This window comes from Bombus bifarius, unplaced genomic scaffold (assembly GCF_011952205.1).
Source record: "Bombus bifarius isolate JDL3187 unplaced genomic scaffold, Bbif_JDL3187 scf7180000009075, whole genome shotgun sequence".
NCBI classification, from domain to species: Eukaryota; Metazoa; Arthropoda; class Insecta; order Hymenoptera; family Apidae; genus Bombus; species Bombus bifarius.
Genome location: NW_022884882.1, coordinates 74,199 through 97,458, shown reverse-complemented (window position 1 = coordinate 97,458; position 23,260 = coordinate 74,199). Strand labels below are relative to the sequence as shown.

Sequence of the window (23,260 nt, the reverse complement as noted above, 5' to 3'; positions counted from 1 at the left end):
TATATTATTCAGCGCTTCATAATAGACTTAATAGTAATGATTTAATTAAGGGAATTATTTAATTTTACCCCTTATATTTTGAGAGGGCTATGAAAAATATACATCTCCTTCAAGAGGCTAATTAGAATACTTCCTGATATACATTGCCACATTAAGAATCAAATACTTTTCAATCAGGTAGAAAGTCGACGGGGCAGCCAGCTACGCTCGTTAAAGCCCAGAACTGAAGACGACGCGTCGCGAGTTCGAATCCTCGGCATGAACGATCTTCAGAAAAGGGGACGGAAAAACCAAAATTTCTCTTAAAAGTAATATACTACAGGTAAGCGGCCAGCGCCTCCCGTGCGTGTCTTCTGGGTGTACTTTCTGGGAATACTTGGTTAAAGGTGCTTGGTGTTCAGCACACAGGGGTCCGGCGATCAAAACTCGCACTGATACACTGTCCCGTTCGTGGAGGTTTTAGCCGGTAAGAATCCGGCACTACCTTCCGCCCGTTCCCACAGGGTGGTAAGGTGTCTATGAAGATTTCCTCCACGTAAAAAAAAAGAATTTTTTTTTGCAGTACGAAAGGAAACACGTTTAACATTCCCGTAGACAAGGATAGAACACATATATATGTCGGGTTATCATTAGGATTTAAGGCGCGTAATGATTCTTCGTTTGAATTAGCCATTGTTTTACAAAACAGAGAATATGTTTACGCGAATAAACAAGATTTTACAAAATATTATGAATAATGAGTTTAATAAATGATAAGATTAACAAACGATTAGTTTAACTAATAATTAGATTAAAGAATAATAAGTTTAACGAACAATAAGAGGAACGAATAATATGTCTTACGAATAATGAATTTAACGAATAATAAGATTAACGATTGATAGGTTTTACGAATAATGAATTTAATTAACGCTATTAACAATGTTCCGGGGTTCAAACGAATCCACGGTCAACGGGATAACTCTTTACCATGCGTAGAATAATTTTAAACACAAAAATACGATTGCTGAGACACTCGGTAAATTGCTCGATGTATCACTTTCCAAGGCGATCGCACGAATCAATATCTGATGAAAATCTTTTTCGCTATACGACTGCATTTGTTTCTTATATGCTCGCTGGAGACATCGAGAAGATTCCAATCGTTGTTGCTAGGCAATTTCTGTCAAAAGCTTGTTGTATACTCTTTGGAAACATCGAGAAAGATCCAAACGCCGTTACTAGGCAGTTTCTGTCTGGAGATTGATTTCTAATACAACGTGTGTCCCTGTTAGGGAAGTGATACATTTACACTGTACATGAGAGTGTGTGTGTAAGGGTTAGAGGGCGTCAAGGTCTTAGTGGAGACAAAAGACTGTTGCCAGATGTTAGAAGAATCTAGGATAGTCGGTTGGCGACAAGCGTGCGTGCAAGACGTTCTTCAGAGTGTAATATAGATGTATAACTGTTGTGTGGGAAATATAGTCAATTATTTGTATTCCCAAATCCTCGAATTTCCTTAACATGGTAGCAGAGCGTGGTTACTAGTTTTGCAAGATATTTAGTGCGTGGTTACGATCTTGCGAGTGAGTTTTCAGTAAAGAAAAAAAAAAAAACTTTCAGAAAAAAAATATACTTCGAGCACGTAGGAACGCTTGAGTAAGAAAAGAAAAAAAGAAGAATCAATTAAAATGGAGAGATCGGAAATCATGATACCTATATTCGATGGTGAGGATTATGGAATGTGGAAGCAAAGAATCACGATGTTTCTCAAATATAAGGAATGCGAGGTTGTTACAACTAGAATGAAGAACGAAAGAGACGATGAAGACTGGGACAAAAAGGATTTGAAGGCGATTAATATAATTTATAGTGCAATATCGAACAGACAATTGGAGTATGTTAGGGAAGGAAAAACGGCGTATGATATAATAAAAAGGTTCGATGAAATGTACTTGAAAGAGTCGACGGCACTGCAGAACGTATGCAGAAGGAGACTGGAAAACATAAGACTGGAGAACTACAGTGATTCAGCATCATTCTTTAACGATTTCGAAAAATTAATCAATGAATTAAAAAGTGCGGGCGCACAAGTAAGTGAGAGGGAAAAGCTGAATTACATGCTGAATACGTTACCCGAAGAATACAGCTACATAGCGGACATAATAGACGCATTGAAAGAAGAGGATCAAACGGTAGCGTATGTGAAAAATAAAATAGAGATAGCAGAGAAGAAAAATAAATCCAATCGAGGAGAAAGGCAAACCAACGCCTTTTCTGCAAAAAAGGAAGGATGCTTCAGATGTGGAAGATTAGGACACTTTGCGAGAGAGTGTCAAAATGGCGTCCAAGCGGGAAGCAGTAACGGCTATTGGCATGGGCCAACACGTGGTCGAAACAGGGGAAGAGGGAACAATGGCAATACGAGCAGGGGACGTGGAAACTTTCATCGTCAATGAACAACCGGCACGGGCGAGCATGGAAACTCAAGAGCAGGCATATGGACAGCAACGGCGCACGCAGCAAACAGCAGTGAGACGAATGAAATAAGTAAGAACGAAATAGTGTGGCTATTAGATAGCGGTTGTACCGATCACATAATTAATAATATAAATTATTTCGATAAATCTATCGACCTAAAAGAACCGGTGAATATATATTTAGGCGATAATAGACCGATAAAAGCGACAAAAGTTGGGAATGTTATAAGTTATTTTGAAGCATTCGGAAAACAAAATAAAATAAATATGAGGAAAGTATTTTACGCGAAAGAAATGTCCGCAAATTTGATTAGTTTAGGTAAACTAACAGACAATAAGAATACGGTTATTTCCAAAGGAAATATTGCGAAAGTAATAGATGAGGATAATATACTTACAGCTGTAGCGTTCAAAGAGAATGGGACATATAGAATAAAAAGTATATTGAAAGGGAAGAAGCACTTAGTAAACAGCGCCGAACGTAGTGGTATGAGTAAAAAGGAAAGATGGCATAGGATGCTAGGACACGTAAATTTTAAATATTTAGAGATTTTGGGTAAAGAGCAGCTAGTGACTGGCATACCGAATGAATTTGAAAAGGAACTTTTGAAATGTAGGGTGTGTATAGAAAGCAAAATGCATAACTTACCTTTCAAAAATAATCGAACTAAGGCTAGGGAAATAATGGAAATTATTCATACGGACGTATGTGGTCCCTTTAAGACTACCGGATTCAATGGAGAAAAATATTTCATTTCATTTATCGATGATTATAGTAAAATAGCTAGGATCTATTGTATAAAATCAAAAGATGAGGTCTTTGATTCTTTCGTACAGTTCGTAAATGAAGCCGAAAATTTAACGGGCAAGAGGTTAAAAATATTAAGATGCGATAATGGTAAAGAATATTTAAATAATCGAATTTATAAATTTGCTAGGGATAAAGGTATAAGAATAAATAATTGCCCAACATACGTACATGAATTAAGCGGGACAGCGGAAAGGTATAATAGAACAGTGATGGACATGGCGCGTTGCTTGTTAGCGGAAGCGAAAGTACATAAAAGGTACTGGCCGGAAATAGTTTGTACAGCGATATACTTGAAAAATCGAATATTAGCGAATACTATAGAGAGAAAGACACCTTTTGAAATATTCTTCGGGAGATAACCAAGTGTTAAAAATCTACATCTATATGGAAGTAAAGTTTTTGTAAGAAGGCCAGAACAAAAAAGAGTTTCCAAATGGGACAAGAAGGCAGATATGGGAATTCTATTAGGATATAGTGAAGTAGGATACAGAGTCTTATTAGGTGGGAAAATAACAATAGCTAGACATGTAGAGGTCATAGAACAGACACTAAATGTATCGGTTTTGAGGAAAATTCATTAGAGGCAGATAGAAATGATAGCGAAGATAATTATTCATTGGATGGTATGGATAAGGAAGAGTTAGAAGGTAGGAAAGATGAAAATAATAGTAGTATTGAAAGCTCAAACACTCCTAGGGGATCTACACGTATTAAGAAAACTCCAGTAAGGTATCCAGAAAAGGAAAATATTTGCGAGATTCATGCAAATTATTGTAAAGTAGATATCCCTCGTACATTTGAGGAGGCGATTTGTTGCGAAAATAATGAAGTTTGGAAACAGGCCATGGATAAGGAAATAGAATGTCTCTATAAGAATAAAACTTGGAAATTGGTAGAAAGGGTAAAAGGCAAAGAAGTATTAGATGTAAAATGGGTTTACACGAAAAAATCAGAGGACAGGTATAAGACTAGATTAGTGGTAAGGGGATTTCAACAAAGAGACGTAGCCGATGACATATATTCTCCAGTGGCGAGTAATCAGACCTTTAAGATATTGCTATCATATTGTTGTCAAAATGGATTAATAATTGAGCAAATGGATGTAGAAACTGCCTTTTTAAATGGTGAAGTAACCTCGGAGGTATATGTAAATCAACCAAAGGGATATGCGGACGGAACGAATAGAGTTTGTAAATTATCGAAAGCGCTTTATGGGTTAAAAGAACGTCCGAGGGACTGGTATGAGTGTTTTGATAAGTATGTGACGAGATTAGGTTTTAAGAAGAACAATATAGAGCTGTGCCTATATACTTATGGAGAGGGAGACAATGTTGTTTATTTGTTAATATACGTAGACGATTTGTTAATTTATAGTAAAAACAAAGGGAAGATACAAAGTGTAAAAAAATTATTAACTGATAAATTTGAAATGAAAGATTTAGGTGAAGTAAAAGAATATCTTGGAATAAATATAGAGTATGATTATTTAAAAAATGAAATGAGATTAAGCCAAAAGAAATACATAGAATCATTAGCAAACAAATATAAATTACACAATAGCAAATTGTACTGTACACCTATGGAGACCAACTTAAAAATTAAAAATGCTGAGATAAATAGAGAGGACATTGGATATAAGAATTTAATTGGCGCATTGCTGTATATTAGTGTAAATACCAGACCCGATATAAGTTATAGTGTGAATTATCTGAGTAGATTTCAAGATTGCTGTAACGAGACACATTTTAAATATGCCTTGCGAATATTGAAATATTTGTACCGGACTAGAGATTTAGGGCTACATTATAAAAGAAATGAAAAGTGCGAAACGATAGATTGTTATGTGGACGCTGATTGGGCAGGAGATCATATAGATAGGAAATCGACTTCTGGGTATGTAATTAGATTGTATGGAAATGTAATTGGATGGAAGTCTAAAAAACAAAGGTGTGTGACAAAAGCCTCGACGTATGCAGAGTATGTAGCTCTATCGGAAGCGGTGAGCGAAGTAATGACTATCAGAGAACTAATGAAAATCTTCGATGTAAATGTAGACGATAACCCTGTAAAAATCTATGAGGATAACTCTGGAGTAATGAGTATAGCAAAATACGGAACTTTTACAAAAAATTCTAAACACATCGAAGTTCATTACCACTACGTTCACGAGTACGTAAAGGAAAATAAGATAAACATAATAAAAGTAAGTACAGAAGAAAACACTGCGGATATTTTTACGAAGGCACTGTGTAGAGAGAAATTTGAAAGGTTTAGGTCATTGATGAATGTAAAATAAGAGAAATGTAAATGAAGCGATAAATGTTGAATATTTTGTTAATTCGACAAGTATGTAAATAAAATTAAGTGTACAGTATAAATGTAAGGAGGCGTGTTAGGGAAGTGATACATTTACACTGTACATGAGAGTGTGTGTGTAAGGGTTAGAGGGCGTCAAGGTCTTAGTGGAGACAAAAGACTGTTGCCAGATGTTAGAAGAATCTAGGATAGTCGGTTGGCGACAAGCGCGCGTGCAAGACGTTCTTCAGAGTGTAATATAGATGTATAACTGTTGTGTGGGAAATATAGTCAATTATTTGTATTCCCAAATCCTCGAATTTCCTTAACAGTCCCATTATATCGACATCTCTAAAGTACAATTCTATGTGATTTCTGGGGAGAACAATACAACCGATCCACGCCTTCGTCATTTAAAACGTTTATCCCGTGACCGTGGCTATGTTCGGCGACCAGTTGTCACCTCGAACCCACTTTCGCTTTCACAAATATCAAACAATTACAAATGGCAATTGCTTAATTACAGTTTTGATAAAATCTAGGCTAAAGCATTAGAAGGCTTCCTGAACATTGCAAAGGGAAGGCTCCGGTTTTCCTTTCATCTCCGACACGGCCATTCTGACTATCACACGTCCTCGTGTGCAGCTAAAATACAGAGTTCTTTTTTTAAACATTAGACTCGGTGTAACTGATATTATTTACCATTCGATTAGATGTTCCAAATAAGTCAAGGGTCCAGTTCAACAACAAAGCTCTGTTCAAAGATTTGGCAAGCAAGGAAATGAAAGGGAACTCAAATTAGTGTTATAGTTTGTATTCAAAGTGTCAGTTGCACTCCGTAAGTCACCAGTCAGATCGCAATGACACGACAGGTCATTGTCGATTCCGCACAAAGATCTCAGTTTGTTGGATCATATCACCACGTTGGGTGCATTACGAAAGGCACAAGACACCACACTGGGCGTATTACAAAAGGCGCAGGGCACCAGTGAGCGTATTATAGAAGGCGCAGGGCACCAGTGAGCGTATTATAGAAGGCGCAGGGCACCAGTGAGCGTATTATAGAAGGCGCAGGGCACCAGTGAGCGTATTATAGAAGGCGCAGGGCACTACACTGGGAGTATTACAGAAGGCGCAAGACACTACACTGAGAGTATTACAGAAGGCGCAAGCACTACACTGGGAGTATTACAGAAGGCGCATGCACTACACTGGGAGTATTACAAAAGGCGCATGCACTACACTGGGTGTATTACTATGACCACAATGCGGTGTTAATGATTCCCAGAGATCAATGTGCTCGTATCGTTATTATCACTGTCGCTGTCATCACCGCAGACGTCCAACTCAGCAGGAATGCAACCATCTGGCATCTTTCTCAACTTGTCGTGTCTATCCTTATATGACCGTTTGCCATCTAGAGTTTTTAAAGTATATCTATCCCCCTCTAAAACTTCCGTTATCACGAATGGACCCTTGAATTTCGGATCTAGCTTCGTTTGGTTTCTCTCCTCGTTCTTACGTAACACAAAGTCACCGAGATTAAATCTAACTATCTTCGCTTTCGTTTTGTCAAACCTGTCTTTATCATAACTGGCGCAAGTCTCTATGTTCTGTATCGCCTGTTGCCTTACATTGGAGATGTCTACTTCCTTTTCCTCAATATTATCAGGCAACGATAAGCCGTAGGGCCTTGCTGCCTTCCCAATTAATAATTCCAGAGGACTAGATTAGGTTACACGATTGGTGGTGCAATTCAAAGCTAGTTGTATCTTGCCAATCGCGTCTTGCCAAGATCACCCGGTCGTTTCCACCGCCGTTAACATATTTTTCAGCGTACTCATAACACGCTCTACCTGTCCATTGGCCCTACTCGCACCAGTTGCTAGTAAGTATTAGGTATGGGATGTAGTTCAGCTTGTACTTTACCTGAACTAGCCTTCGAAACTCGACAAGCATGACAGTTCTCAACGAATTTGCGAACATATTTCGCCATTCCTTCAAACCAGTAATACTCGTATAGTTTCTCAAGCGTTTTATCCCAACCTAAGTGCATAATGGACTGATGCACATGATTAATGACGGACCACCTGAAACCCCTTGGGACAATGGGCAAGCAAAGAGTTCTACTTTTTCTCTGTATTTTCCGATGGAGTGTACCAGACCGTAATTCATACGTATTCGCAATGTCTTCCGCGAGCTCTTTGTTTTGCAATTTACGGACGATCTCAGAGATTTGTGGGTTGCGACGTTGTTCTGCTAGCAACCAATCGTTTGCCTTCCCGATACATAATGTCAAAGGTAAAAGTTTGTAGGTAAGCCCACCATCTGTAAACCCTGTCATTTAAATGTACCTTGTTACTGGATGCCTTCAGAGAATTACAATCAGTGACAACAAGAAATTCCCGACCGTGCAGATAGTGGCGGAAATGCTTGATGACGTTTACCACTGCCAGCGTTTCTAACTCTAGATTCCGCAGGGCTAGTCCGCTTGCTGTAATACTCAACTACTCTATTTTTACCTTCGACCTTATGCATTAAGATAGCCCCAAATCCTTCGGAACTAGCATCCCTATGTAGTTCTATTGGATAATTGGGGTCAAAAATCATTAGCACCGGCTCATTGGTCAGAATAGAAATTACTTTTTGCCTGATTTTTTTCGTGTTTATCCGTCCAATTTATGTTCTTGCTACCGGAAGTGAGTGCATACAAAGATTTCATTACCTGTGAGAATTTAGGAACAAATTTTCGAAAGTAAGAAGCTAAACCAATGAATTGCCGGAGCTGTGTGACGGTCGTCGGTGCGGGTAAGGAGCTCAAGGCTTGTACTTTACCTTGGTTTGGACGGACTTCTCCGTTATGAATCACATAACCCAGATAAAGTACTGACGTCTTCAAGAAGGAGCATTTAGAAAAGTTAAAAGAGAATCCGGCGTTTACGAGGACGGCGTTTACGAGGAGAGGCGTATCTAGGACGGTGTTTAATCTTTCTAACGCCTGATCTATCGTATCAGCGATAATTAAGACGTCATCCAAATAAACGACAACGTATGAATAAGCAAGGTCACCTAAGGCATTGAGAATGGCCCTCTGAAAAACAGATGGTGCATTCTTCAATCCAAACGGCATCGTCATGTATTCGTATTGACCATCGGGAGTAACGAATGCGGTATATTCAGTCGAATTCGGGTGGATAGGGATTTGGTGGAACCCGCTGGCCATGTCCAGGCTTATAAAGTATTTCGCACTTTTCAGTCTCGCGATCTGATCAGCTATGAGGGGAAAGGGGTACCGATCCGCGACGGTGTTTTTATTTAACGCTCGGAAGACTACACATAATCTATCCAAGCCGTCGTTTTTTTTACAAGTAATATAGGGCTTGCGAATGGTGAACTACTCGGTCTTATGATTTTTGCTTGGATCAGTTCGCCTATTCTCTCTCGGACTATTCCCCGCTCCTCCTCGCTGAGTCTATAAGGACTTCGTTGCACTGTGACGTTGGGATTAATTAAACGAATTTCTAATTGGCCCGTATTTACACGAGTCCGCGGGAAACCCGTAATAAATGACTTTTTGAATTTTTCGAGAACAGAAATCAATCGATCTTTATCGTTACCAACTACATCAGTGTCGACCTCGTTAATGTTGACCGCATCTTCCGCGACTCTGCTACAAGCGTTAACCATTTTTGTCTTACAAATATCGACACTGTTTCGTGTAACATTCACGTCGAACATTGGCTCAAAATTTCACGACCTATCATGATATCGTATTTTAAGTAATTATCAGCAAGGGCATGAAAAGTTATCTCCAATGTAAAACCGTTAATACATACCTGGGCCAGGCAGAGAGTCGCCCGGCGTAACACTGTGAGTACTGTAATTTTAAAGCCATTGGTTTGGATTCATTATAACTAATATTTTATTGATCTGCGGCATTTCAGTCAATATCACACCATTATGTTGTTATTATTATTATATTTGTTGAGATGTGTGTAATTTTCTGTGCTGGACTGAGTTAAGTGCGTAGTAGAAATACTTATATGTGTATATCAGCGTGTGGAAGTATGTGTGTGTGCGCAGCGTCTCGAAACAAAGGAATGTAAACAGTCAGTCGGTTAAGGGTCGTCGAAGAGTCGGTTTACAGTCGGGTATAGTAGAAGGTGCTGAGACGCGTGCAAGAGTGTATCGATAAATATGTACAGAATCGTCCATGTAATAAATATATCATTATTTTAGTAATAACTGTAAATATAAATGTAATGTTCCTATAACATTATTTCGGCTTCAAAGATCCACAATTCTCAACCATATTATATTACTATATGGTTATTAATATATTCAAACTGTTTTGAGAATAAACGCTAAAAAAGGTACACATTATACAGTTGTTCATCGAAATCGTTACAAAGTTACGTAATATCTAAACACCCGACGCAACGCCTAAAACTCGTTTATCGGAAAATAGCAGCATTGCTGTCAATGATATTAGCATAGTCGTCTGTGCTATATGTAACAACACAAGCGTCGGACGCGTGTATCAGCTGGTGTTGCTATGAGAGTGGTGCACACAGGCGATCGATGTTGTCCATACAATTCGGATTTAAGACTCAGACTGCGAATTTCAGACGCAGCCGCGTAAGGCGGCTCTTTCCAGGAAAAGCGTGTTCAGATTGCAAAGCACCTTACAACAAAAAAAGAAAAGTAAAGTAAGTTAAATATAAAGGGGCATGCCATGCGTTAGGTGAGATTATTCTCCATCAAAAATGAATTTTTGATCAATATCCAAATGTGTTATTTTGCATATCAATTGTATAAATAACAAAAAAGGATTAATATATCCTTTCAAACTTTGCACGCTGCACTAAAATACAGAACACATTTACTCGCAATATATTTTAATACAGGTTCATTCGCTTGAAAAGAAACAAAAGATTTTGATTGCAATATACTTGCGTCTGCAGTTTGCTATTGCCATCTTGCCCTCGGTGTACGGCCTGGTCTCTGATGTGGTTTAATGTTACACGCTCGTCGGCCCTGACACAACGATTCCCTTTTCAGCAGCTTTTTCGTTTCTATTATAGTACCGCGGAGAGATTACCGACATACAGACAATGTCGGCGACAAAGGGCAAATGCCGACAAGCCGAAAGGGTGGGAAACTTCAATAGGCCTAACGGCCATCAATATATTTCGGCACCGCAGCCGTTGATGTTCGGTTAGCCACCGGAGTGTCAAGAGTCAAGAGTCGTTCATCGACAGTTGTCACATCACACTACTGCATTATGTTCACGTTAAATAATCATCCTTCATATTATTGTAGTATCATGGACGAGGGGCCTGAGATTGTTGTTTGTTGTGGGGATTGTAAACAAGCGGTTGCCGAGCATGCGCGTAGTGGGGCTAAGACAAAAGGCAAGGGATTGCTAGGGGACGATAAACGAATTAACAGCAGTATGAGTTGAGAAGTCAGAGAGTGCGGATTGCGTTGTCGAGATAGCGTTGTTAGCGTTGTTAAGAGAGAGTTGAATTTGCGTTGACGAGAATTGTTAATTAATTATCTAGTTGTTTTAATTATTATACGTTTGTTGCAATTAGATCATGTTTAATAACCATTGTTTCCTCTGTAATTGGCATCTATTTAATTCATTTATCATTAATAAACTAATCATAATTATTTACAATACTACATTATAATAAATAAATAATCATTGATTTTCTGTTTAATCCATTGTAATAAATCCATCTATCAACAAATTATTACATAGGATGGAAACCATTGGAAATCCTAATTACTAACATTTCTGAATAAAGAAATTCTATAATATTCGGTTGCCAACCCAATACATTCATCCACACGTTTGCTCTCTCTATTCCGAGATAAAACCTCGACAATATGAAAAGCCAAATTAACGAAGATAATACAGAGAGCAGACAATATTAACCAGAAGCAGAAGAGTTTCAAGAAAACATGAAACGCGGACCCAAACTAGGATGGCTGAATAAAGTCACACGTGAAAAGCATGATAGGTTGCTAATGGTAAGAGAAATGCGCTTAAGAGAAGAAGACGTTTCGAAAGATTAGAAAAGCGAAATGAGTAAACGAATGTTATTACTACCAAACAACAATGTGGCAGCGATAGAATCAGAGATCGTGTCTCAACACGATGAGACAGCGCACGATATGGAGATTAGTGCAGCATGAAAAAGAGATAGAAACGATAGAAAGCAAATAGGTGTACAGTCAGAAACATTCGCAGGAAGGAAATATAAAGTACAAAGCACGATTACTCGCAGTAGCACGTAACTAGAAATCGGAATAAATTACGGGGAATCATTCGCTCCTGTCAAACGATTGGACACAGCAAGGGCTATGCTGGCTCTAACAGCGATTAATCGAATGAAAATCAAGCAATCTAACGTCAAATCGGCATACTTATACAGAAATATAAAGGACATAGCATATATGGAACAAGCACTAGGATTTATAACCGACGTTAACAAAGTATGGGAGCTAGGAAAACGCTCATATGGATTGCTTTAATCTGGATACCATTAGATATTACATAACACAATTTGAAGGAGAATCTTGTGCGTGAGAATATAAATGTGTGTGCGTGTGTGTGAGAATATAAATTAAGGGATAGAAGCAACCTATTGTGGAAATATACGTAGCTGACTTTTTATAGCAACAAATGATAAGATAGTTGAAGAACTCGCATCAAAATTAAGATAGCACTTTGAGTTAGCGGAATGGGAAGAAAATAATTCCTTAAATATAAAAATTATCGGAAATATTATACAAAGAACAAATTTTAAGGAAATACCGCCTAGAAAGTTGCGATCCAGTAAAATAGCTAGTAAGAAAATTTAAATGCATTTAAAACAAGATTTAGATGCATATGAGGATCGCCGAAGCCGGTGTCACGTAAAGTGAAAAAAGAAACCGAAGGTGAAAATAAAAAAGAGAATTTATTTGCTAACATCTTGTTTACATTAATGACAGTTTACTTCCGAACTCCAGCCGTGACTTTCAAAGACTGGAGCTCTTACAACTCGGCCGCATCCCTACACAAGTGGTTATCTTATGAAGTAGGGAGGACCACTGGGTGTTGGGTCTGGGCCCTGGACCCACTGCTGTCGCGTGCCCTCCCATATCGTCTGGTTGGTGTCCGTCATAAGCTCATCGGCTTTGAAGTGTGCCGGTCGTGACAGCGGGTAAGATCAAATACCAACAGTTACTGAGACCACTGATTAGTGGTAGTAGATTTACTGCATTGGCAACTAAATGATTGCGGATTTTGTCAATACCACCTAATGACAAAATCCGCAATGACTTAATTGCCAACCCAATATATAGCTATCGGAACGAGACCTGATATTTTTGCACGGTAAGTAAACTGTCTCAATATAGTCGGAACTCAAAAGCCATACATTTGACCGCTGTGAAAAAGGAATGTAGATACCTGAATCAGTAGACGCCAGTTGGATGGAAAAAAAATTAAATTTGTAGAAAGAAAGAGTGAAAAAAGATTAGACAAGATCAAGTCGTGCTTTATTCTCTTTACAATTGAATATGTCTGCAGAACTGCAAGGAATATTTTAGTAATAGCATTTTACAATTAATTTGAAGATATCTAATACGAAAATTGAAATGTACCATAACGTAATAGTAAAATCATTAAGAAATATAATAAATACCGATATGTATGTATGAGTAACACTTTGTATGTAAATTAATTTTTAAGAAATGGACAAGTGCTATATTTTAATCTTTCAGTTTCGACAAAGAAGATAATTCTTTTAACAAATTTTGTAGAAATTCAAATCAGAAAATAAAATAAGAAAGTATACAACTTTTTATTAACTTTCGAAATCAGTTTAAAAACAATTACAAATAACATATGAGTTGTACGAATGAAAATAGTTACATCAGAATCATATCCACTCTAAAACCTCATTTATTTAGTATCAATTCAAATTTTTCTGATAGAAAAGAGATGTCACGTGAAAGTATTTAATGCAAAGAGTTTAATTAAAAATTTTCATGCTATTGACCATTCATTTGCGTACACGTTCGAACGTCCCTAGTGATAGGCTCTTCTTATTATTTTATTTACATCGTTCTTAACAATATGAGTAAAACTAACGTAGAAAAAATTAGTTATTGGTATACTACTTGTAGCAAACTGCAGAACTAAAAAGAAGGCAGAAAATAGTGTGAAATTAAAAATTTTGGCGCGTTTAAAAAAATGTGTTTTTTAAAAAGAAAAAATAGACTTTAAGGTGCTATAACAATTATTTAAATAAACTTCTTGACAAACTTTTTTAGTTCATCGAGAAGAAAAATATATGTAGGAATGCTTATTATAAATTAACAGAGAAGACAGTATGATAAACACAATATTGTAACACTCTCACAAAATTGAATATAATATCGCACTTCACGAATTCGCTTAACACTATTTCTACGTCACAGCAACACGATGAACTTCTCTCGACCACGATTAATTCAACTCTGACAGCATTACCACGCTCATTTTTCCCTTAACAAACCTTGGTAACGCTCACAACACTCCTTGACAGCATTAACATATCTTAACAACGTTTATAAACAATCAGCCACGTCTTTCGCTAACGTCACACCATCCCACATATATATAAAATAATTTAATCCTTTTTTGGTTTTTCGTTTCAGTCAAGAATTACGAGATGAATCTTTCACGCCGATTGAAAACTGCAGCCCATGAAATAGGCTTAGAAATCTATTATAATTTTTCTTTTTACTTAAAAAAAATTTTTTGTATTCGTTAAATATATAGAAAACCATACCTCTAAATTCAATAACTTCGTTTCTTTCTTTCCCTTTTAAGAAATATCACAAAAAGACGCTATTTTAGAACATTCTAATTCAGGACATCCCCTTAAGGAGGTTACTAAGGAAGGGATAAGACTTAGCATATTTATTATCATATTTAACGCAGTCCTTCGCCTTAAATATTATTCAAAGCTTTAGAAATTGTCACTCATTACTCTTATTCTTAAATCAAGGAAGCCAATCCATCGAGCAAATTCAAACTGATCTGTCGCTCTTCCGTCAAATTTATCCAAACTCTTTCAGAATATGCCAATCGGACGACTTCATTCCTTTTTCGAGGATTCGAAAATAACGTCGGATTATCAATTCGGTTTTCGGAAGCGACATTCAACAGAACAATATCATCGGATAGCACACAAAATCAGCCAAGACCTAGAGAAGAAAAAATTGTGCCCTGCAGCAGTGTTTCTGGGTATTAAAAAAAATATATACTTATACCTACTTCTCTGTATCATAGTTGTGCTTAGTCAATAGGTTTTTCACAATAGATATTTAGGAAATGCTACTAACTTTTTTATTACATATATTTTTTCTCTCTATATTTCTTTATTATTATTATCTATATTTATTTTACTATAATTTTAGTTGGTAATTGAATTGAAAACAATTTCATATTCCATATCGCTGCTATAATTTAAGAAGTATTGTTATTTGGTCTTAGATATCGAATGAAATAAATTTCTTAATTATTACTTCCACATAATTATCGATTACTGCTGCAGAACATTTTAACTGTACACTATGTTCATAATTCTAAACTTTTCGTATTTTGCCTTTAGCATTCCTATAATATTTATGAATCAAGCGTCCTATTACTGTAATGAAATTATTGATATAACAATAAACAAACGTACTAATAACGACAGTACCTTCAGTTATGACTTAGTTATTTCAATCCGACGTGATCAACGAGATGTCCATAACAAATTTCAATGTTACTCACCTGAAACGACAAATACAATAATTAAGTTATTAATGTGGCATATTGGAATGGAGGGAATTACGAATTTTTACATATAAATTAAAATTCATTTTGTTCTGTTAGAACATACATCATTTATACGTAATTCAATAAATAAATACAAAGCAAAAAATGTTGTGGCTCTATTATTTCCTTATAAAACGAAAGAAACTTTTCGGACAATGTAATATTTACAATCCACTGTATTAATATTTATGTCATATAAACACATGGAGAGAGACTATTAACAGGTACATGGTTTGCGAAGACACGTTTAAATTTAGTTAAAATATATCGCATTAGATGATATTCTTTAATGAAAAATTTACCGCAACAAAAACTACCGATGACAGAAATTTAAATATTTCCAAAGGTAGTTGTGCTTTGAATTAACTTCTGTCGTATAGTAAATATGAATTAATGAATTTAAAACAAATTGTCACATTATCTTTTTGAATGCAATATTGTTTTACTGTAGATAATAATAAATTATATCTTATAGTTACTGATCGATCGTTCGCGGGGAGACGCGATCGCGAGGAGGCGCGCCAACGGGAGTCGTAAATTCTCGTTACAATTAGACAATCGACGTCACGAAATGATCGATTCTCTATTTCGTTTAGGCCAATAGAGGTAGTTGAATTGATTATAACACTGAGAATAACATGTTACAACGTACACTTTATTGCAGCAACTTTATCGACATAGAAAGTTATGCCAGGTGCGTATAGATATAAGTTAAACAGATGACTGATCTAAAGATGGAAAATCAGTCAAGAAGATGTTGACTTATCTAAGGATGACAACTAACGAAGATATGTTGACTGATCTGAGGACGATGAACCAGTGAAGTTCGGTGACGATGCTGTGACAACAGCCATACCCAAATCCACGTCATTCCACGCTACCTAACAGTGAACCGTTAGACTCTGACCTTACCTTTGCACATGGCCCAAAACTAAATTTTCCTCATTACGTAGGGCACTCAGGATCCTCTCCTTGCCTCTCAACACTCTTACTACAAGAAATATAATAGCAGCAAAAATATATTAAGAGCTTTATAATAGATTTAATAATAATGATTTAATTAAGGGAATTATTTACCTTTACCCCTTATATTTTGAGAGGGCTATGAAAAAAGTACATCTCCCTCAAGAGGCTAATTAGAACACTTCCTATGATATACATTGCCACATTAAGAATCAAATACTTTCCAATCAGCTAGAAGCTCGGCGGGGCAGGCGCTACGCTCGTTAAAGCCCAGAACTGAAGACGACGCGTCGCGAGTTCGAATCCGCGGCATACAGAGGAGCAGCCGAACACTTCCCAGAGAATGGAAGTTTCTTATTAAAAGAAACATACAGCATTTATTAAAGGAATACTACACATGCAAGCGGCCAGCCCCTCCCTTGCGTGTGGTGTGGATGGATGCACTTTCTGGGAGTACTTGGTTAAACGTGCTTGGTGTTAAGCACACAGCGGCTCGACGGTCAACTCGCACAACACTAGTCCCCACTGTCGTCCCGTCCGTGGAGGTTTTAGCCGGTAAGAATCCGGCACTACCTTCTGCCCACCTACACTTAGGGTAGTAAGGTGTCTATGAAGATTTCCTCCACGTAAAACAAAAAATTTTTTTTGTAGTGTGAAAGGAGAGACGTTTAACGCTCCCGTATACAAGGCTGGAACACACATATAAATGATAAGGCACTGTCGCCTTTCGACAACACTTACCAGATCTTTTTGGAAGGATCGCGGAGGGATTCCGCTATCCTTCCGGATAACGCAGGTGCCAATAATTTTTTCTCACTGGCGAATAATCTTTACCAAAATTTTTTGTGACAAATGATCTTTACATCCTTTTGAGCATTGGATTTCGAACGATATATTAGACGCGAATCTAGATGTTTGATCCATTGACATCATGTAATCAAAAACGAAATACATAAAAAAATTTTATATGCAACTGACAAAATTTACACTACTAATTATCAAATTCCAAACTTGAACAATATAATCATAGTCAAAACTTGGATACATACTGATGGATAAAAAGTGGCGCCTACCGACATTCTGGATCAAATTCAGTAAACATATTTCTTTGAATTTTTTCGAAAGTTTCTATTTGTAAATTGGTTAGTTAATTATTTTGTTTTATTTTATTTATATTATCACATATTACTTAATTTCCTTTTATATTATTTTATGTTTTTTTATCTTATTTATTTATTTTATTTCATCAACATAATTTTCGTATGCCCTAACAAAGCATAAAATAGTCAATGCAAATATTGTAATTAAATATAAGAAATTATAATCTGTGAGTACACTAATTTTAAAGCCATTGGATTGGATTCATTATTTATTTAAAAAAAATTTTTTTCGTATTTGTTAAATATATATAAAAGCATGCCACACAATTCAATAACTTTATTTCTTTCTTTCCATTGTAAAAAAATCACAAAAAGACGCTGTTTTAGAACGTTGTAATTCAGGGCACTCCCTTAAGGTCCAAGGGTTGTCTTTGACGAAGTACCCTAATACCAATGTGACCTAATCGCATTCTCGCGGTTACGATTTATCGTTCGATTAGCTTGAAATCAGTTGTTTTAAAGTTCAATAGTATGGGAACTGTTTGCATCTTGTTCAGTTCACAGGATTCGGTCGAATAACCTTTACAGACGACCATGGGATGGTTCCATGTGAAAAGATAGTAAGAGAATATATGATACAAATTTTTCGTCCGTGGTTTAGTTTCCAAGCAAGCGAGTCTGAAAATTTGTCAAGTATACTTGAACGTGGCTAATTATAGACTGGGTATGAACAAACAATCAGCAGGAAGTTACTTTATCTGCGAAAATGGCTTCATTTTTATGAAATTAGGATTTGGATATATTTAATTAAAAATTGTCCTAGTATACGAGTACGATAAACTTCCGAATTTATTTGTCTCATAAGCGATGCGTCTTTTAAAGAAATTGTATTTTTTTCATTTTTGACTTATTTTCACATGTTATATAACTTCTTGTCGATTATTTACACCCGTCCAATCCGGAATTAACAATATTTAAGTATATATATTTGATACATTTTTGAATTTGATTTTATCGAAAACGAAGATTCTATATTTTCTTCTTATGTTTTCATAAGGATTGACCTCATTTGCATATCGATGTTATTCAGCCGGGTTTACATTTCTACGAGACTGCGAATTTTTATGAAAATTCATACTTTTGTAAATGTAATCAAGAAAATTGAACTCAAGCAGAGATTTGCTTCACCCTCTAAACATCGTAACAACTATTTTATTTCAGATATCTTATTGACAAGATGATTCTAATAAAATAATCGAAAGGGACTAAAACTCTATCCTAGCTGAAGTTAACACTAGAACTACCACACCAGTGAAATTGACTGGTTTTACAATTTTATTTTAGAATTCCTACTTCATGTTATATTTTCTTTCCGCAATGATGTAATGACTTTCGCAACGATAACTAAAAGAATAATATAATGAATTTTATTTTGTTTTTTATGTATCCAAACTCAAAATAATTTTGTATCAAGGCTACGTATACCAATAGCAGTTAAAATGACTGCTACTTGTCAAAGCGTGAAAGGGTCCTGCAATCTGTTTATCGAACTTCAATTAACCAGTTTCACAACTTCCCACACGTTTTTCAAATTTTTACCGCGTATCATTCGATATGATGATATCAGTTATCAGGAAAATTTCAGATCGATCGCTAGATGCTAACGCTAGAAATACCACAAGCAGTCAGAATGACTGGTTCGACAATTTTATAAATGTGTCAACTCTCGTTTAGAGATTATGGTCCCGGATGGATCAATAATACCAAAATTCTACTACATAACATGGAATTGCTTCTGTAAGAAAGTAATAAATCAATAAATACAAAACTGTTCTATTATTACGTATTTTTTAAAGACCAGTCATTTTCACTGGTTTTGGTAGAAATAGTTTCGTGTTAACTATCGGTAGTTCTGGTGTTAAGGAACAATTGTAGAGAAAAATTGTGCACTGTTTTATCCATCACTCCATTTTTTTTATTGATTTGAGGTGTACGGTGTAATAGGTACTGGAGGTACACTCAAGTATGTTCAACCAATAACGTTTATTAACGTCTATCACTCGATAACAATGAATAACACTTTGATAACAATGATAACATTAACAACAGTTGACGCTTGACGACGATTAACAACAGCGGCGATTAACGGATCTCTTGAAAATAGCCGAGTCGTTTCTCTTCGCCATTCGCGCTTCGTGGTTCGGGGTAGAATGTCCTTTTTGTTCCAGATCGAACGGGTTCTTCCCTTCGTTGCTCATCGATATCCCCACTAGCGTGAGTTCATTAGATCTGCCGCAGCGGCTGGCGCGCGTATGCTCTTCCGAGAATTCGGCGGAAGAAATCGATGGCACATTGTGCACGTCGGTGTTGCGCTTTGACGGCGTAACGCTTTGTATCACGAAGCCGTTGGAAAGATCCGTGACACGTGCCGCCGCAATCGTTAATCGTGGTTAATCGTTATTTGTTGTTAATTGTTAAGAGTTTTATTTATTTATTCTTAGTCCATACCTTTCGGCTTTGGACGACTTTTGGTTTACATTTCTTATATAATGCCCTTACATCACTTATATATCTCTTACACTAGCTCTTCTATAATTATATACAACTGCTTATACCTATCTATTGCACCTTACTTGATCTATCTCCATGTTCTAACTTATATCTAACGCTTGTAACTAAGTGCTCTTTCCGTCTTTGGCTTTTGCTTCCTTGTTGCGCTCCCTCCCTGTCGTTCCTCCCCTCTTCTGCTGCTCTTCTCTCCTCTATTATCGCTTTCAGTTCCGCCAGTCCTTCTCCAGTCTCATTTAGTGTTTCTACCATGTTCCTTGCTCCTCCTGTTATCTCACATTCCTCTAATATGTATATAAGTCCTCCTCTCCCTTTTTGCATAATCTGCAAATCCTCTTTCTTCCTCCTCTTTCCAGTGTTCCCTTGCCGTGGTTTCGTTACTACATCTACAACTTGCTACTATACTTCCATTTCATCTTTCCTTCTAGATATTTTGATAGCCCTTCTTTTGCTATGTTTCTGTAATATCTATTGTACTTAGATTCCCTTATCCTTTTCTCCCTCTCGTCTGTTTCTCTCTTCCCTCTTTCATCTATGATTTGGTTTGCTGTCATCCTTTCTTGTCCATCTCCTGCCGCCACTTGTGTCCTTCCCTCTCTCGCCTCCTGTAACCTCATCTTTCTTTTCCTTGCTCTTTTCCCTTCTTGGCCCTTTTCCCCACTTCCTTTCTCTCTCCTTTATACACTCCTTTACTAATTCCTTCTTCGATTCTAAGGCTCATACCTTACTGCTCTTTTCAGTGCCTTTTCTCTTATTTCCTCTATCTTGCACTCCTCTCTCAAAATGTAATTCGGCGTTATTGTGTCTAAGCCTAGAATCCATCTCACGTATCTCCTTTTTATTCTGTCTAGTCTCTCTTCTTGTTAAGAGTTTAATAAACGTTATTGTTGAAAATCAATAGTATTTCTTGTGGGCACCTTCGCCGACGATCACCTCAGATATTTTATATGTTTGTTTGCATATTACGGTCAATTCGATATTTCTACAACCTCGAATGTCTTCGATCATGAAACACTTGATATTTGTATTAACGGATATTAATATTACGAATTTATATAGCAAACTGATTGTATTCGTGTGAGATTAATTTAAAATGAAGCTTCAGTTCCAATTCCTCGATGTTAGATTATTATAATATTTCTATCTGATACGGTGTTACAGCAATAGTCACTTAAGCACAGTAGAATTTTCAACCTCAAACTATTAGGGGGAGGATTAAGCATTTCATATATTGGGTTGGCAACTAAGTGATTGCGGATTTTGTCATGAGAAGGTAATTACAAAATCCGCAATATATAGCGCAAGAGCAATTTGAAGATGACGTTATAAAATGTATATGTAAAATATTATATTTTTTGATCTCTTGACTCTCATGACTCTTTTTTGATCATATTCAATAATATAAACATCATCGTGTGGATTGCACGTTTTAAGTCATCCTTCTCCTAGTCGACGAATTGGAATTGAACACATAAATAATAAAAAAGATTTTTTAATGATACACGAAACGTGCAATTTTTATTCACAATCGTTAACATACGTTCAAATGAAAAGAAAAGTTTCTTTGGAATGATAGCACGTTGGAATAATTAATAATCTAAAGAAAGAGTCCATTGCATTAGCATGTTGAAGATTCCGTAGAGTTCACGGTACAGATAGAATTAACTGATCCAAGAAACGTATGATATAGTATGTACGATACGTATGATATTGCTGAAGACAAAATTGTTGCAACGGCTATAGATAATAAAAGCAATTTTGGTGAAGCCTTCCAATTATTTGGAGTAAACGTAAAATGCATAAATAATTGCGAATGAACGTTTAACACTAGAACTACCGATAGTTTTTTTTTTATTTATTTGTTGAAATTACAATCAATTCTCGCGTTGAGAATTTTCAATAATTTTTCTGGCGTGGCGCAGTGACATGGCTGTTTATTTACAATAAGTTAATACTTATTATAGATAGGTATAATTTATAAGTATTATTTATAGATAGGTATAATTTATAAGTATTATACTGGCTAACAAGTGGAAAATCCAAACGAAGCATAAAAAACAAACTAAAAATATATAAAATGGTCATAAAACCAATCTGGACGTACGGAATAGCACTATGGGGAACAGCAGCAATGAGCCATATAACCAAAATAGAGGCAACGCAATCTAAAATACTCAGAACAATAGTAAGCGCGTCATGGTACGTTAGAAACGAGGACATTCGGAAAGACCTGGGAATACCAACGGTCGAGGAGGAGATTAACAAAAGTGCAAGAAGGTACGGAGAAAGAATAGCAACGCACCCAAACCGGCTGGCAGCGGGAACGGTCGACACATCAAGCATAAAAAGAAGATTAAAAAGGAAACACTCAACAGATCTCACAAAGGACATAACCTAACAAACACGATGATGGTACCCCGCTGGGGGTAGCCGCCCACATGTTATATTAGTATACCGCTATAATATTTTACCAAATGTCCTACTGGACAAATTGTAAAATTTAAATAAATAAATAAATAAAAAACTTCGCTTGTCATCTACACGAAGCGAAAGATTAATGCAACCTTTTAAAGAAGCAGCCCAAGTCAATATCCAGAACAACAAAAAGAAGCTTCGTCTGGTGACGGGTTCTTCGATTTTGGAAATAATTACCATGAAATTACTTTACTTGCATCTAGGACAGAGTTAGAAATTCTATAATATTAGGTTGTCCGGAAAGTGTCTTTCTTTCGTAAACGTGTTTTTTACAACAATGCACCTTCATACAAACGTGAAACTAAGTCTGTGAAATGTCGTGGTGTTTATCTCAAGAGAACAAAATGGATCGTACGAAATTCAACAAAATAATATAAAACGAAAAATGTGCGTCTATTTTTTCGTCATAAAACGAAAGAAACCTGTCGGACAACCTAATACATTTGATATGTGAAAAACAGCAAGGTTTATACCTTCCATATCAGAATCCGCCGATAAGAAACGTTTTTTTCTTATACGTAATACGCCATTACCAACGTCAGCAGCCGTGAAGAGACTATCCTTTTATTATGCAATGATGGAAAAGGAACCGAAGGCGCATGGACTCTCAGATGAAATATTTTTAATGAAAGTCAAATTAAAAGCGTACTATACTCCCACTCGCACATCAAGATCATAATTTATATTCATTTATTATGTAAATATTTTTTCGTTGAATTATTCA

General features: G+C 36.4%; 1 non-coding gene and 1 pseudogene across 1 annotated transcript; both read left to right on the top strand.

Moving 5' to 3' along the window:
• The first annotated feature begins 556 nt into the window (after positions 1–556).
• Positions 557–681, top strand: LOC117213428 (annotated as a pseudogene).
• Positions 682–17,038: 16,357 nt separating this feature from the next.
• On the top strand, positions 17,039–17,145 carry LOC117213426. Its single transcript, XR_004488652.1, has one exon. It is a non-coding gene; the product is annotated as a U6atac minor spliceosomal RNA (small nuclear RNA).
• Positions 17,146–23,260: the final 6,115 nt, after the last annotated feature.